The sequence below is a fragment of the Physella acuta genome, unplaced genomic scaffold, assembly GCF_028476545.2.
Source record: "Physella acuta isolate Inbredline_101_S28 unplaced genomic scaffold, ASM2847654v3 ptg002557l, whole genome shotgun sequence".
NCBI lineage: Eukaryota > Metazoa > Mollusca > Gastropoda > Physidae > Physella > Physella acuta.
The window spans coordinates 1-15,318 of NW_026734022.1; the positions used below are offsets into that span (position 1 = coordinate 1).

The following is a 15,318-nucleotide window of genomic DNA, read 5'->3' on the forward strand; positions in this document are numbered from 1 at the left end:
TAAACATTTTTTTTAATTATTAGTATTAGTGATAAGTCATCATTAGTGGGAGTAAATTTACTTCTTTCCAGTCTGGTTCTGGGTTTCCTTGTAGCCTATATAATCTAGATCTAGTTGGTGATAATATTAATAAATATTGTTTCCCATTTTAAATACTCAGGCGGTTTGTTTGAAAGTCTGACCGCAGCTCCATATTCATTGACTGTCGAAGCAGCGCATAAAATGAATTAGCTTATATCCAGGGCTGGCCTGGTCTGCCTGTTATTGTGACTGAATTGTCCTACAGACAAGACCTGAAGAAGCCCTCGTTAAGTAATAAGTGTACAGCTTGCTTTTAGCCTGGCGCGGGGATCTTTCACCGGCCACTTTAACATTCTGCGACAGGGCAGGCCTTTACTTTAAGCTTTAATCTTAGCTGGTTCCGCTTTAACACAGGGTATTCTTTTGTCTTTAAGTATACCGCTTTCTTTCATCAGCCTGGAACCCTGTGTCTGCTACCGGTATCTCATCCGGCAGGGCAAAACAATTTCCAGTTTTTAAATTAAGCTGATGTCATTTTTAATACCAATGATTAGGATTTTGGCACAATGCTTATTTTTCTATATACACAAGATGAATTTCACATCATTTTCTGATTTCAGTTTAAGTTTGAAAGCATGTAAAATGTCAATTTGTCCTGCTATGTGATTTTTCTTCATTTATTTTTTGCTAGCCCATGGCATCACATTATGAAGACTCTACTAATATCTTTAGGCTGGGGCCAGTACCTTAACCGACTGTCGTCAAATGAAAAAACTGACAGAAGAGCGCAATTTAATACACACAACAGATATATATGTATCCGAACAAACAAATAAATATATTTGAACATATATACATACCTTTATATACGCACACTGATATATACATATATTTACATAATAAATACATTATATATGAATATATCTATATATATAACTTATTTATTTATACATATATATATATATATATATACTATATATATATATATATATATATATATATATATATATATATATATATATATGTATTATGAATATATATATTAATTCTTATATAATATATATTTGTAAATATAAATTATATATATGTGTGTATATATATATCCTTCTGTTTGCTGGGGTAGAAGAAAAAAACTTATAATTATAATATTCTGAAGGATATTATTTTACTTGAGCGTCTTTCGTCTACACTCAAATATATATATTTGAATATACATTCAAATATATATTCAATGAATATACATTTAGACACACATGTAAATATATATATATATATATATACACAAAACATGCATATATATACATACGTATATATAGACATATATACAATATTCGTCTATGTATATATATTCAATATTTTTACATTATAAATAAATATATATATAAAAATATATATATATATATATATATATATATATTTAAAAAAATATATACATATATGAAATACTTTTTACACATATTTATTTATGCTTCTATAATATATGGAAGGATATTAATTTACTCAAGCGTCTGCCTTGGGTGTTTATATAAAAAGAGAAGGGTTGAACTAATGAGAGGAATAAAAAAAATCTTTATATTCAATCTAATTTATTTATATTGTATATGTTATAGACTGGCATACATTTTTTTCTCTCTGGTTTATGTGAAAGGAGCTTGCAGGGATTCAAATTATTATTTTTTGCATTGAAATTCATTCTTTATTAATCACAGCTATGTTGCAGGCATATAAATACTTCCCTTTGGGCTCAAGTTGCTTTGAAAGAATCCTTGTCAGTATAGAACTAGTACCAGGACCATAAATGTATGCCCCAGGGCAAATGTTAAGAAAACCTCATCATTTTACAACTCCAACTGACCAGGGGCTTAAGAAATGATGCTTCTGCGCAAACTTTCTCGTCAGCCGGTAAGAGATCAACCTCCTTTTGATTGTTTAAATTTAATCTGTGCTGAAATCATTGTGCAGGCTGGCAAAGAAAACCATGAACTTCTTGAAAGCTGTGTACTTGAGCTCATGTTATTTTTTATTTTCTGTATTTTGAAAAAAAAAAAAGTATATATATGATAATAAAAAAAAAAAGTTCAGAGTATTTAATTGTTGTTTTGTCTTGTTAAAGAGAATGTATGTTGTGCAGAAGTGTAACCAACTCATTTTCAAGCCAGGCCTAGCAAAAGACAAAACCAAAAGAATCATATGATATGATGGTAGTAGGAAAAAAGTATATCAGTGAACAAATGGTGGCAGATGCATGCCTTAGCAATCTGACATGGTAGCTTTAATGAAAGAAAAACAAAAATAATAAAAACACCAAAAGCCACACTCACACAGTTATGTTCAACATATATAATGAAGACAGAAAAAAACCAACCCACCAGAATGGATGTATTGTAATGAAAATGGCAGTTAGCACTGGTGATAAGAATCAAAGTGTTGGCTAATAATTCCTATTACAACAGCCAGCCTTATAATCTGAATTAAAACTATTAAATCCCATTCATCCCTTGGATCTATGCCAAACAACACACAATAAATGATATGCATAGAGGTGTGCTGATGCCCTGTGTGAGATGCAGAATGAAATAGTGTTTTTAAAAAAAAGGAGCCACCCAGTAATAAGTATGTGGCCTTTTTATGTCTAGTTTAAAGGATAGAATTAGCATGAAATGTGTTAAGAGAATAGTGTGTGCAGTTGTTGGGATAGGCATATTACTATGTAGGCCTATGTATGTATGTATATCTATCTCTACTTATTAAAGAAAAGAATGACTAAACAAAAAAAAAAAACTGTAACATGGCAGCTACACAGAGTGGGTGGGTGGATGAGGGAGGGAGGGAAAACTCGTTCAATGTAAACCAAACCGAGCTAATTGGGAATGGGTGGAGGCCCTGAAAAGGGCCGAGTAGTAGAGCCACAACAAGCAAGCCAGGTGGTTGTTTGCTGTTGTGTTTATTTGCTGGTGGTGTACTTGGTGACAGCCTTGGTGCCTTCACTGACGGCGTGTTTGGCCAGCTCACCGGGCAGGAGGAGACGGACAGCGGTCTGGATCTCCCTGGAGGTGATGGTGCTGCGCTTGTTGTAGTGGGCAAGACGGCTGGCTTCAGCTGAAATGCGCTCAAAGATGTCGTTGACGAACCGACCGCCGGCCGCCCTTTTATATGAAACGGCGAGGAAATTTGGAGAGTACGAGTACGAGTACGAACGCCAAGCCGCTGCGCAGCCAATCAGAACGCTCGCTTGGTGACGAACGGATTTCCTCGCCGTTTCGTATAAAAGGGCCGATCTCGCCGTTAAGTCTTCATTCATCGCCTGCAGCCGTATCGCTGTTAGTCGCTGTATTTCTTCTCGCTCCTAACCAACTCACAATGTCCGGACGTGGTAAAGGCGGTAAAGTCAAGGGAAAGTCCAAGTCTCGCTCCTCCAGGGCAGGCCTTCAATTCCCAGTCGGACGTATTCATCGTCTGTTGAGGAAAGGAAACTATGCTGAGCGTGTCGGTGCTGGTGCCCCAGTCTACCTAGCCGCCGTCCTCGAGTATTTGGCCGCTGAAGTGCTCGAGTTGGCCGGCAACGCTGCCAGAGACAACAAGAAGACAAGAATCATTCCTCGTCACCTCCAGCTGGCCATCCGTAACGACGAAGAGTTGAACAAACTTTTGTCGGGTGTCACCATCGCCCAGGGTGGTGTCCTCCCCAACATCCAGGCCGTGCTTCTGCCCAAGAAGTCACAGAAGACACCCGGTGGCAAGAGCTAAACAGTGTCACCCTGCTGCCCACTGTCCACCTAGCCTACTACTGTCCTTTTCAGGACAACCAAAGTTTACCCAATTAGCTTTCGTTGTGTGTCAATGAACAAAAATCGAGTTTTCCTACCCTACCCTACCCTACCCTACTTGTTTCAAACTTTATTAATAACGTATCAACATGTCAATCACTAGCAGTATGAGATCATTATTATAGATGTATAATACTTACACTGGTTTACACGAGCAGAACAGGGAGGGGGCGGTCATATTAATAGTAGTAACTGGACATATTTTAGGGGTATTCGTTCATAGATACAAATGAAAATAGAATCTATTTTTCTTTAAATGTGCTCCGTTTAACCCCTGTCTACAACAAATAAGGGTGGTCGTTATTTTAAAATTCTATTCTTTAACCTACCGCTAGTCTACCCTTTTTATTTTATATCTTCTTCTTTTTAAAACCAAATATGTTTTTATTAATCCTTCCCCCTCATTTATTTACACACTGTGTAAATACCGCCGATCGGGCGGTCGAATCGGGTCAGAATATCTACCTAGGTCTATAGACTAGGTCTAGATCTAAATTGTTTCAGGCAGTCTATGTTGGGTTCTTTTCTAATCACTCACACACACATTCATAATTCATTGAAGACGACAGAAGCAAACACACCGGATTCCATTGACAAGCGGCACAACCAAGGATTTCATTTGAACGAAGAATATTTTGTGTTATCGGCCCTGTCTGCTATTAATAGATCGCTCGGCTGGATACCGTGTCTAAAAATAATCTGCTATGTCGACGCTGTCTCAACGTTGTGTGGCTGCTACTGGCCAATCAGCGTCGTTAAACTCGTACTCGTCCAATGGGAGAGCTTCGTTGCGCTAAGGGTTTGGCGGACGGTTATAAAAGGGCCAGCAGCGCTGAGCTGCCGCATTTCCTTAACAGTCAGTTAAGATCATTCAAAAAAAAAAAGATGGCTCGTACCAAACAAACCGCCCGAAAATCTACTGGAGGCAAAGCCCCACGTAAACAGCTGGCCACCAAAGCCGCCAGAAAGTCAGCACCAGCCACCGGCGGTGTTAAGAAGCCCCATCGTTACAGGCCTGGAACCGTCGCCCCCTGAGAGAAATCCGTCGTTACCAGAAGAGCACTGAGCTGCTCATTCGCAAGCTGCCATTCCAGCGCCTGGTCAGAGAAATCGCCCAGGACTTCAAGACTGACCTTCGCTTCCAGAGCTCCGCTGTCATGGCCCTGCAGGAGGCTAGCGAGGCTTACCTCGTCGGTCTGTTTGAAGACACCAACCTGTGCGCCATCCACGCCAAGCGTGTCACCATCATGCCCAAGGACATCCAGCTAGCCAGACGTATCCGTGGTGAGCGTGCTTAAGAGGTTTCTTTTAAGCCCAAACCACCACCCCCTGTCCTCAACCAAGGTCCTTTTTAGGACCACCTGACAACGTTCAGATTAGCAGTGAAGGTCCCCCACCTCACGAGTTTCCACCCACCCACCCACTACACCCCCTGCCCATGTCTGCCACTCTACTACTACTACTACTACTACATCTATTAGTATTATTCTGGGGGATGCGGGAGATAGGTTCTATTCATTTATCTCTTTAATTCAACTCACACATCACATTGCTATTTGAATTCGTGTATGCATGCTGTTGATATTGTTTTATTTATCTCAAATGTGAAGAAAGGAGAGAATAAATTTTATATTTTTCTTTCACCCACCCACCACCCTATCCATTGCTTTTTAAAATATATATATAAAAAAAAAAAAAGAAAAACCCTTTAGGGTTAGAGCTAGATATCTAGATCTTAATCGGAGAGCAGAAATTATTCTTAACGACTACACGCCATAGATTATTTAATTATTAGAAGCCTAACTAACCTATTCGTTTCACGATGTAAACAAACCACTGCGAGTACGGAGCGGAGTACGAGAATATTATTTCGTTCGTACTCGACCAATCAGCGTTCGAGATTCTCTCGTACTCGCATAATGAGCTCGCTCGTACTCGCATAATTAGGTGTAGGGAAATATTTCAGTTTTATTCGCACAAAACGGTGAAAATAACGTCTAATATCATATTTTAACATGACAAACGTGGATCTTTTCTATGCCTACACGTGTGGGCAATGAAACTCTTTATTTTTTATCCAAGGGTCGCATAGCAGAATAGGTGAAAAAATGACTTTGAAAACGACACCGTTAGCCGACAAGCCAGCAACATTCCAGTCGACACGGCAAGCTGCTTTTTCATTGGCTGGCTCATTCGCCGACCGCTTTTGGTTGGGCGGTGTCCGCCATATTGAACGAACTCGAGCCCAGGACCGTATATAAGGAGCGAGTTTCTCTGCAGACGGCGTTTTTCGAACACTCCTTCATCAACAAAGAAGAAAAATTCAATATGTCTGGCCGAGGCAAAGGTGGTAAGGGACTCGGCAAAGGAGGCGCCAAGCGTCACAGGAAGGTGTTGCGTGATAACATCCAAGGTATCACCAAGCCAGCCATCCGTCGTCTTGCTCGCAGAGGTGGTGTCAAACGTATCTCTGGTCTGATCTACGAAGAAACCAGAGGTGTCCTCAAGGTGTTCCTTGAAAATGTCATCCGTGATGCCGTCACCTACACTGAGCACGCCAAGAGGAAGACCGTCACTGCTATGGATGTCGTCTATGCTCTGAAACGTCAAGGTCGCACCCTGTACGGCTTCGGCGGTTAAACTCAACCCAGGACCACCCATTTGTTCTACCCATCCGGCCCTTATTAGGGCCACCCATACGTTTCCGAATTAGCTCGAGTGGTTGTAACCCCTACACGAATGTTTTCCATACCTACCCCTTATTTAACTTACTGAGTTACTTCTAATTATTAGGTTGTAGCCTACTTAGTTTATTTATTTAATTTGGGCAGAGTGGTCATCTTTCCTTTGTTGGTTTTTAAGGGGTTTGTTTCCATGGGTGGGTAGGATCGAGGTAGCCTACCGTGAAGGCACAAAAGAAACAAACAAAAAATATTTCGATATTACAAAAGTGTTCACAGGTATGTGGTGAACTTAGGAAAGAGTGCAGGTGGTAAGAATAGGTGTCCAGTGGGGCAAAAAATAAAAGACAAAAGATGAAAAAAAGTCTACAACACGTGGTGTTCCCAAGCGGTCACCCATCTAAGTACTAACCACGCCCGACGTTGCTTGACTGCGGTGATCGGACGAGAACCGGTATTTTCAACGTGGTATGGCCGTAGACATCTGTGTGAGAAAATTGGGGCTTATAAATATACTCAAACGAAATCAGCAGTTATTCGTCCTTTTCTGGCTACAATAATGATTTCACTGCTTTCCTCATATTATTTCAATAATAAAAAACGCCCTAAATCTCCACAAAAGCGAAACATTGTTTTAATATCGAATACTATGTGCCTTTTTTTCCCTCTACAGCCATTGGTCGCTATTTTTAACCTGAGGCGGTAACCACCGGTAGACTTCCCTGAGCTACTAATTTTCGAGCATCGCGCGTTGTAAAATACAAAATAAATACATTTTCCCCATTTTCCTTGACTAAAATCAGAAAACCAGGTGCCCCCTGCATCCGACCTGTCCTTTAACTATCGCTTTCATGTGAAATGATCTATCGGAAAGGCGATACTTTAACTTTTTTGGGTCTCCCGCTCACTCACTCCTTCCGAAACATTCTGCACGAATTCATTCAATTTTAATCCAACTCATCACATAGATCTAGATCTAGCCGCCTACAAGTCTACTAATTTAATGTTTGAGAAATAGTTCAATGCTTTTCATTTATTAATTATTCTTTTAACCTTTTCCCACGACAACTGGCACATTTATTTTCAGTCTATTAATATTCTGGCTTCATTTTAAAACACGCAACTAGGCGACGATCTAGAATTCTAGATCTAACGCTCTAGCTTAACTAAAATAATATAAACAGGAGGGTAGATCTATTCAAAATACTGTTTCAAAAATTACAATAATAATTTCACGGTGAAAAAAAAAAGGCAGGCGATCCATGGTTAATTAAATGCTAATTAAGGATGTTGCTTAAAAGGTTAGGTTGGCCTGGGACGCCAGTATTTCTCTAGAGTCTAGATCTAGAATTTCTAGATTCTGTAGGAATGAGTGCCTAGGTATTAATAATTAAATGCATTAGTAATTATTAGTAAATAACATAAGATTTAGTTCAGTAAAAACTAATAGATCTAGATTTTAGGTCCAATGTTGGCTATCAGACTTGATGCTTGATTGTAATGATTATTAGGTTTGAGCAATTAATTTTTTTAAACATTTTTTTTAATTATTAGTATTAGTGATAAGTCATCATTAGTGGGAGTAAATTTACTTCTTTCCAGTCTGGTTCTGGGTTTCCTTGTAGCCTATATAATCTAGATCTAGTTGGTGATAATATTAATAAATATTGTTTCCCATTTTAAATACTCAGGCGGTTTGTTTGAAAGTCTGACCGCAGCTCCATATTCATTGACTGTCGAAGCAGCGCATAAAATGAATTAGCTTATATCCAGGGCTGGCCTGGTCTGCCTGTTATTGTGACTGAATTGTCCTACAGACAAGACCTGAAGAAGCCCTCGTTAAGTAATAAGTGTACAGCTTGCTTTTAGCCTGGCGCGGGGATCTTTCACCGGCCACTTTAACATTCTGCGACAGGGCAGGCCTTTACTTTAAGCTTTAATCTTAGCTGGTTCCGCTTTAACACAGGGTATTCTTTTGTCTTTAAGTATACCGCTTTCTTTCATCAGCCTGGAACCCTGTGTCTGCTACCGGTATCTCATCCGGCAGGGCAAAACAATTTCCAGTTTTTAAATTAAGCTGATGTCATTTTTAATACCAATGATTAGGATTTTGGCACAATGCTTATTTTTCTATATACACAAGATGAATTTCACATCATTTTCTGATTTCAGTTTAAGTTTGAAAGCATGTAAAATGTCAATTTGTCCTGCTATGTGATTTTTCTTCATTTATTTTTTGCTAGCCCATGGCATCACATTATGAAGACTCTACTAATATCTTTAGGCTGGGGCCAGTACCTTAACCGACTGTCGTCAAATGAAAAAACTGACAGAAGAGCGCAATTTAATACACACAACAGATATATATGTATCCGAACAAACAAATAAATATATTTGAACATATATACATACCTTTATATACGCACACTGATATATACATATATTTACATAATAAATACATTATATATGAATATATCTATATATATAACTTATTTATTTATACATATATATATATATATATATACTATATATATATATATATATATATATATATATATATATATATATATATATATGTATTATGAATATATATATTAATTCTTATATAATATATATTTGTAAATATAAATTATATATATGTGTGTATATATATATCCTTCTGTTTGCTGGGGTAGAAGAAAAAAACTTATAATTATAATATTCTGAAGGATATTATTTTACTTGAGCGTCTTTCGTCTACACTCAAATATATATATTTGAATATACATTCAAATATATATTCAATGAATATACATTTAGACACACATGTAAATATATATATATATATATACACAAAACATGCATATATATACATACGTATATATAGACATATATACAATATTCGTCTATGTATATATATTCAATATTTTTACATTATAAATAAATATATATATAAAAATATATATATATATATATATATATATATATTTAAAAAAATATATACATATATGAAATACTTTTTACACATATTTATTTATGCTTCTATAATATATGGAAGGATATTAATTTACTCAAGCGTCTGCCTTGGGTGTTTATATAAAAAGAGAAGGGTTGAACTAATGAGAGGAATAAAAAAAATCTTTATATTCAATCTAATTTATTTATATTGTATATGTTATAGACTGGCATACATTTTTTTCTCTCTGGTTTATGTGAAAGGAGCTTGCAGGGATTCAAATTATTATTTTTTGCATTGAAATTCATTCTTTATTAATCACAGCTATGTTGCAGGCATATAAATACTTCCCTTTGGGCTCAAGTTGCTTTGAAAGAATCCTTGTCAGTATAGAACTAGTACCAGGACCATAAATGTATGCCCCAGGGCAAATGTTAAGAAAACCTCATCATTTTACAACTCCAACTGACCAGGGGCTTAAGAAATGATGCTTCTGCGCAAACTTTCTCGTCAGCCGGTAAGAGATCAACCTCCTTTTGATTGTTTAAATTTAATCTGTGCTGAAATCATTGTGCAGGCTGGCAAAGAAAACCATGAACTTCTTGAAAGCTGTGTACTTGAGCTCATGTTATTTTTTATTTTCTGTATTTTGAAAAAAAAAAAAGTATATATATGATAATAAAAAAAAAAAGTTCAGAGTATTTAATTGTTGTTTTGTCTTGTTAAAGAGAATGTATGTTGTGCAGAAGTGTAACCAACTCATTTTCAAGCCAGGCCTAGCAAAAGACAAAACCAAAAGAATCATATGATATGATGGTAGTAGGAAAAAAGTATATCAGTGAACAAATGGTGGCAGATGCATGCCTTAGCAATCTGACATGGTAGCTTTAATGAAAGAAAAACAAAAATAATAAAAACACCAAAAGCCACACTCACACAGTTATGTTCAACATATATAATGAAGACAGAAAAAAACCAACCCACCAGAATGGATGTATTGTAATGAAAATGGCAGTTAGCACTGGTGATAAGAATCAAAGTGTTGGCTAATAATTCCTATTACAACAGCCAGCCTTATAATCTGAATTAAAACTATTAAATCCCATTCATCCCTTGGATCTATGCCAAACAACACACAATAAATGATATGCATAGAGGTGTGCTGATGCCCTGTGTGAGATGCAGAATGAAATAGTGTTTTTAAAAAAAAGGAGCCACCCAGTAATAAGTATGTGGCCTTTTTATGTCTAGTTTAAAGGATAGAATTAGCATGAAATGTGTTAAGAGAATAGTGTGTGCAGTTGTTGGGATAGGCATATTACTATGTAGGCCTATGTATGTATGTATATCTATCTCTACTTATTAAAGAAAAGAATGACTAAACAAAAAAAAAAAACTGTAACATGGCAGCTACACAGAGTGGGTGGGTGGACTGAGGGAGGGAGGGAAAACTCGTTCAATGTAAACCAAACCGAGCTAATTGGGAATGGGTGGAGGCCCTGAAAAGGGCCGAGTAGTAGAGCCACAACAAGCAAGCCAGGTGGTTGTTTGCTGTTGTGTTTATTTGCTGGTGGTGTACTTGGTGACAGCCTTGGTGCCTTCACTGACGGCGTGTTTGGCCAGCTCACCGGGCAGGAGGAGACGGACAGCGGTCTGGATCTCCCTGGAGGTGATGGTGCTGCGCTTGTTGTAGTGGGCAAGACGGCTGGCTTCAGCTGAAATGCGCTCAAAGATGTCGTTGACGAAGGAGTTCATGATGGACATGGCCTTGGAGGAAATGCCAGTGTCAGGGTGCACCTGCTTCAAGACTTTGTAAATGTAGATGCTGTAGCTTTCCTTTCTCCTCCTCTTCTTTTTCTTGTCACCGGTGCGTACGGCTTTAGCCTTACCGGCCTTCTTGGCTCCCTTGGAAGAAACTTTAGGTGGCATGTTGTTTTCTTTTCAATGGCTTGAACAGAAATGAGGCGAACCGACCGCCGGCCGCCCTTTTATATGAAACGGCGAGGAAATTTGGAGAGTACGAGTACGAGTACGAACGCCAAGCCGCTGCGCAGCCAATCAGAACGCTCGCTTGGTGACGAACGGATTTCCTCGCCGTTTCGTATAAAAGGGCCGATCTCGCCGTTAAGTCTTCATTCATCGCCTGCAGCCGTATCGCTGTTAGTCGCTGTATTTCTTCTCGCTCCTAACCAACTCACAATGTCCGGACGTGGTAAAGGCGGTAAAGTCAAGGGAAAGTCCAAGTCTCGCTCCTCCAGGGCAGGCCTTCAATTCCCAGTCGGACGTATTCATCGTCTGTTGAGGAAAGGAAACTATGCTGAGCGTGTCGGTGCTGGTGCCCCAGTCTACCTAGCCGCCGTCCTCGAGTATTTGGCCGCTGAAGTGCTCGAGTTGGCCGGCAACGCTGCCAGAGACAACAAGAAGACAAGAATCATTCCTCGTCACCTCCAGCTGGCCATCCGTAACGACGAAGAGTTGAACAAACTTTTGTCGGGTGTCACCATCGCCCAGGGTGGTGTCCTCCCCAACATCCAGGCCGTGCTTCTGCCCAAGAAGTCACAGAAGACACCCGGTGGCAAGAGCTAAACAGTGTCACCCTGCTGCCCACTGTCCACCTAGCCTACTACTGTCCTTTTCAGGACAACCAAAGTTTACCCAATTAGCTTTCGTTGTGTGTCAATGAACAAAAATCGAGTTTTCCTACCCTACCCTACCCTACCCTACTTGTTTCAAACTTTATTAATAACGTATCAACATGTCAATCACTAGCAGTATGAGATCATTATTATAGATGTATAATACTTACACTGGTTTACACGAGCAGAACAGGGAGGGGGCGGTCATATTAATAGTAGTAACTGGACATATTTTAGGGGTATTCGTTCATAGATACAAATGAAAATAGAATCTATTTTTCTTTAAATGTGCTCCGTTTAACCCCTGTCTACAACAAATAAGGGTGGTCGTTATTTTAAAATTCTATTCTTTAACCTACCGCTAGTCTACCCTTTTTATTTTATATCTTCTTCTTTTTAAAACCAAATATGTTTTTATTAATCCTTCCCCCTCATTTATTTACACACTGTGTAAATACCGCCGATCGGGCGGTCGAATCGGGTCAGAATATCTACCTAGGTCTATAGACTAGGTCTAGATCTAAATTGTTTCAGGCAGTCTATGTTGGGTTCTTTTCTAATCACTCACACACACATTCATAATTCATTGAAGACGACAGAAGCAAACACACCGGATTCCATTGACAAGCGGCACAACCAAGGATTTCATTTGAACGAAGAATATTTTGTGTTATCGGCCCTGTCTGCTATTAATAGATCGCTCGGCTGGATACCGTGTCTAAAAATAATCTGCTATGTCGACGCTGTCTCAACGTTGTGTGGCTGCTACTGGCCAATCAGCGTCGTTAAACTCGTACTCGTCCAATGGGAGAGCTTCGTTGCGCTAAGGGTTTGGCGGACGGTTATAAAAGGGCCAGCAGCGCTGAGCTGCCGCATTTCCTTAACAGTCAGTTAAGATCATTCAAAAAAAAAAAGATGGCTCGTACCAAACAAACCGCCCGAAAATCTACTGGAGGCAAAGCCCCACGTAAACAGCTGGCCACCAAAGCCGCCAGAAAGTCAGCACCAGCCACCGGCGGTGTTAAGAAGCCCCATCGTTACAGGCCTGGAACCGTCGCCCTGAGAGAAATCCGTCGTTACCAGAAGAGCACTGAGCTGCTCATTCGCAAGCTGCCATTCCAGCGCCTGGTCAGAGAAATCGCCCAGGACTTCAAGACTGACCTTCGCTTCCAGAGCTCCGCTGTCATGGCCCTGCAGGAGGCTAGCGAGGCTTACCTCGTCGGTCTGTTTGAAGACACCAACCTGTGCGCCATCCACGCCAAGCGTGTCACCATCATGCCCAAGGACATCCAGCTAGCCAGACGTATCCGTGGTGAGCGTGCTTAAGAGGTTTCTTTTAAGCCCAAACCACCACCCCCTGTCCTCAACCAAGGTCCTTTTTAGGACCACCTGACAACGTTCAGATTAGCAGTGAAGGTCCCCCACCTCACGAGTTTCCACCCACCCACCCACTACACCCCCTGCCCATGTCTGCCACTCTACTACTACTACTACTACTACATCTATTAGTATTATTCTGGGGGATGCGGGAGATAGGTTCTATTCATTTATCTCTTTAATTCAACTCACACATCACATTGCTATTTGAATTCGTGTATGCATGCTGTTGATATTGTTTTATTTATCTCAAATGTGAAGAAAGGAGAGAATAAATTTTATATTTTTCTTTCACCCACCCACCACCCTATCCATTGCTTTTTAAAATATATATATAAAAAAAAAAAAAAGAAAAACCCTTTAGGGTTAGAGCTAGATATCTAGATCTTAATCGGAGAGCAGAAATTATTCTTAACGACTACACGCCATAGATTATTTAATTATTAGAAGCCTAACTAACCTATTCGTTTCACGATGTAAACAAACCACTGCGAGTACGGAGCGGAGTACGAGAATATTATTTCGTTCGTACTCGACCAATCAGCGTTCGAGATTCTCTCGTACTCGCATAATGAGCTCGCTCGTACTCGCATAATTAGGTGTAGGGAAATATTTCAGTTTTATTCGCACAAAACGGTGAAAATAACGTCTAATATCATATTTTAACATGACAAACGTGGATCTTTTCTATGCCTACACGTGTGGGCAATGAAACTCTTTATTTTTTATCCAAGGGTCGCATAGCAGAATAGGTGAAAAAATGACTTTGAAAACGACACCGTTAGCCGACAAGCCAGCAACATTCCAGTCGACACGGCAAGCTGCTTTTTCATTGGCTGGCTCATTCGCCGACCGCTTTTGGTTGGGCGGTGTCCGCCATATTGAACGAACTCGAGCCCAGGACCGTATATAAGGAGCGAGTTTCTCTGCAGACGGCGTTTTTCGAACACTCCTTCATCAACAAAGAAGAAAAATTCAATATGTCTGGCCGAGGCAAAGGTGGTAAGGGACTCGGCAAAGGAGGCGCCAAGCGTCACAGGAAGGTGTTGCGTGATAACATCCAAGGTATCACCAAGCCAGCCATCCGTCGTCTTGCTCGCAGAGGTGGTGTCAAACGTATCTCTGGTCTGATCTACGAAGAAACCAGAGGTGTCCTCAAGGTGTTCCTTGAAAATGTCATCCGTGATGCCGTCACCTACACTGAGCACGCCAAGAGGAAGACCGTCACTGCTATGGATGTCGTCTATGCTCTGAAACGTCAAGGTCGCACCCTGTACGGCTTCGGCGGTTAAACTCAACCCAGGACCACCCATTTGTTCTACCCATCCGGCCCTTATTAGGGCCACCCATACGTTTCCGAATTAGCTCGAGTGGTTGTAACCCCTACACGAATGTTTTCCATACCTACCCCTTATTTAACTTACTGAGTTACTTCTAATTATTAGGTTGTAGCCTACTTAGTTTATTTATTTAATTTGGGCAGAGTGGTCATCTTTCCTTTGTTGGTTTTTAAGGGGTTTGTTTCCATGGGTGGGTAGGATCGAGGTAGCCTACCGTGAAGGCACAAAAGAAACAAACAAAAAATATTTCGATATTACAAAAGTGTTCACAGGTATGTGGTGAACTTAGGAAAGAGTGCAGGTGGTAAGAATAGGTGTCCAGTGGGGCAAAAAATAAAAGACAAAAGATGAAAAAAAGTCTACAACACGTGGTGTTCCCAAGCGGTCACCCATCTAAGTACTAACCACGCCCGACGTTGCTTGACTGCGGTGATCGGACGAGAACCGGTATTTTCAACGTGGTATGGCCGTAGACATCTGTGTGAGAAAATTGGGGCTTAT

At 39.8% G+C, this 15,318-nt stretch overlaps 2 non-coding genes across 2 annotated transcripts; both read right to left on the reverse strand.

The window, feature by feature from the left end:
* Positions 1–6,892: 6,892 nt before the first annotated feature.
* Positions 6,893–7,011, reverse strand: LOC131933578 (5S ribosomal RNA). Its single transcript, XR_009385067.1, has one exon. It is a non-coding gene; the product is annotated as a 5S ribosomal RNA (ribosomal RNA).
* Positions 7,012–15,173: 8,162 nt separating this feature from the next.
* Positions 15,174–15,292, reverse strand: LOC131933579 (5S ribosomal RNA). The gene has a single exon (XR_009385068.1). It is a non-coding gene; the product is annotated as a 5S ribosomal RNA (ribosomal RNA).
* Between the last annotated feature and the right edge of the window lie 26 nt (positions 15,293–15,318).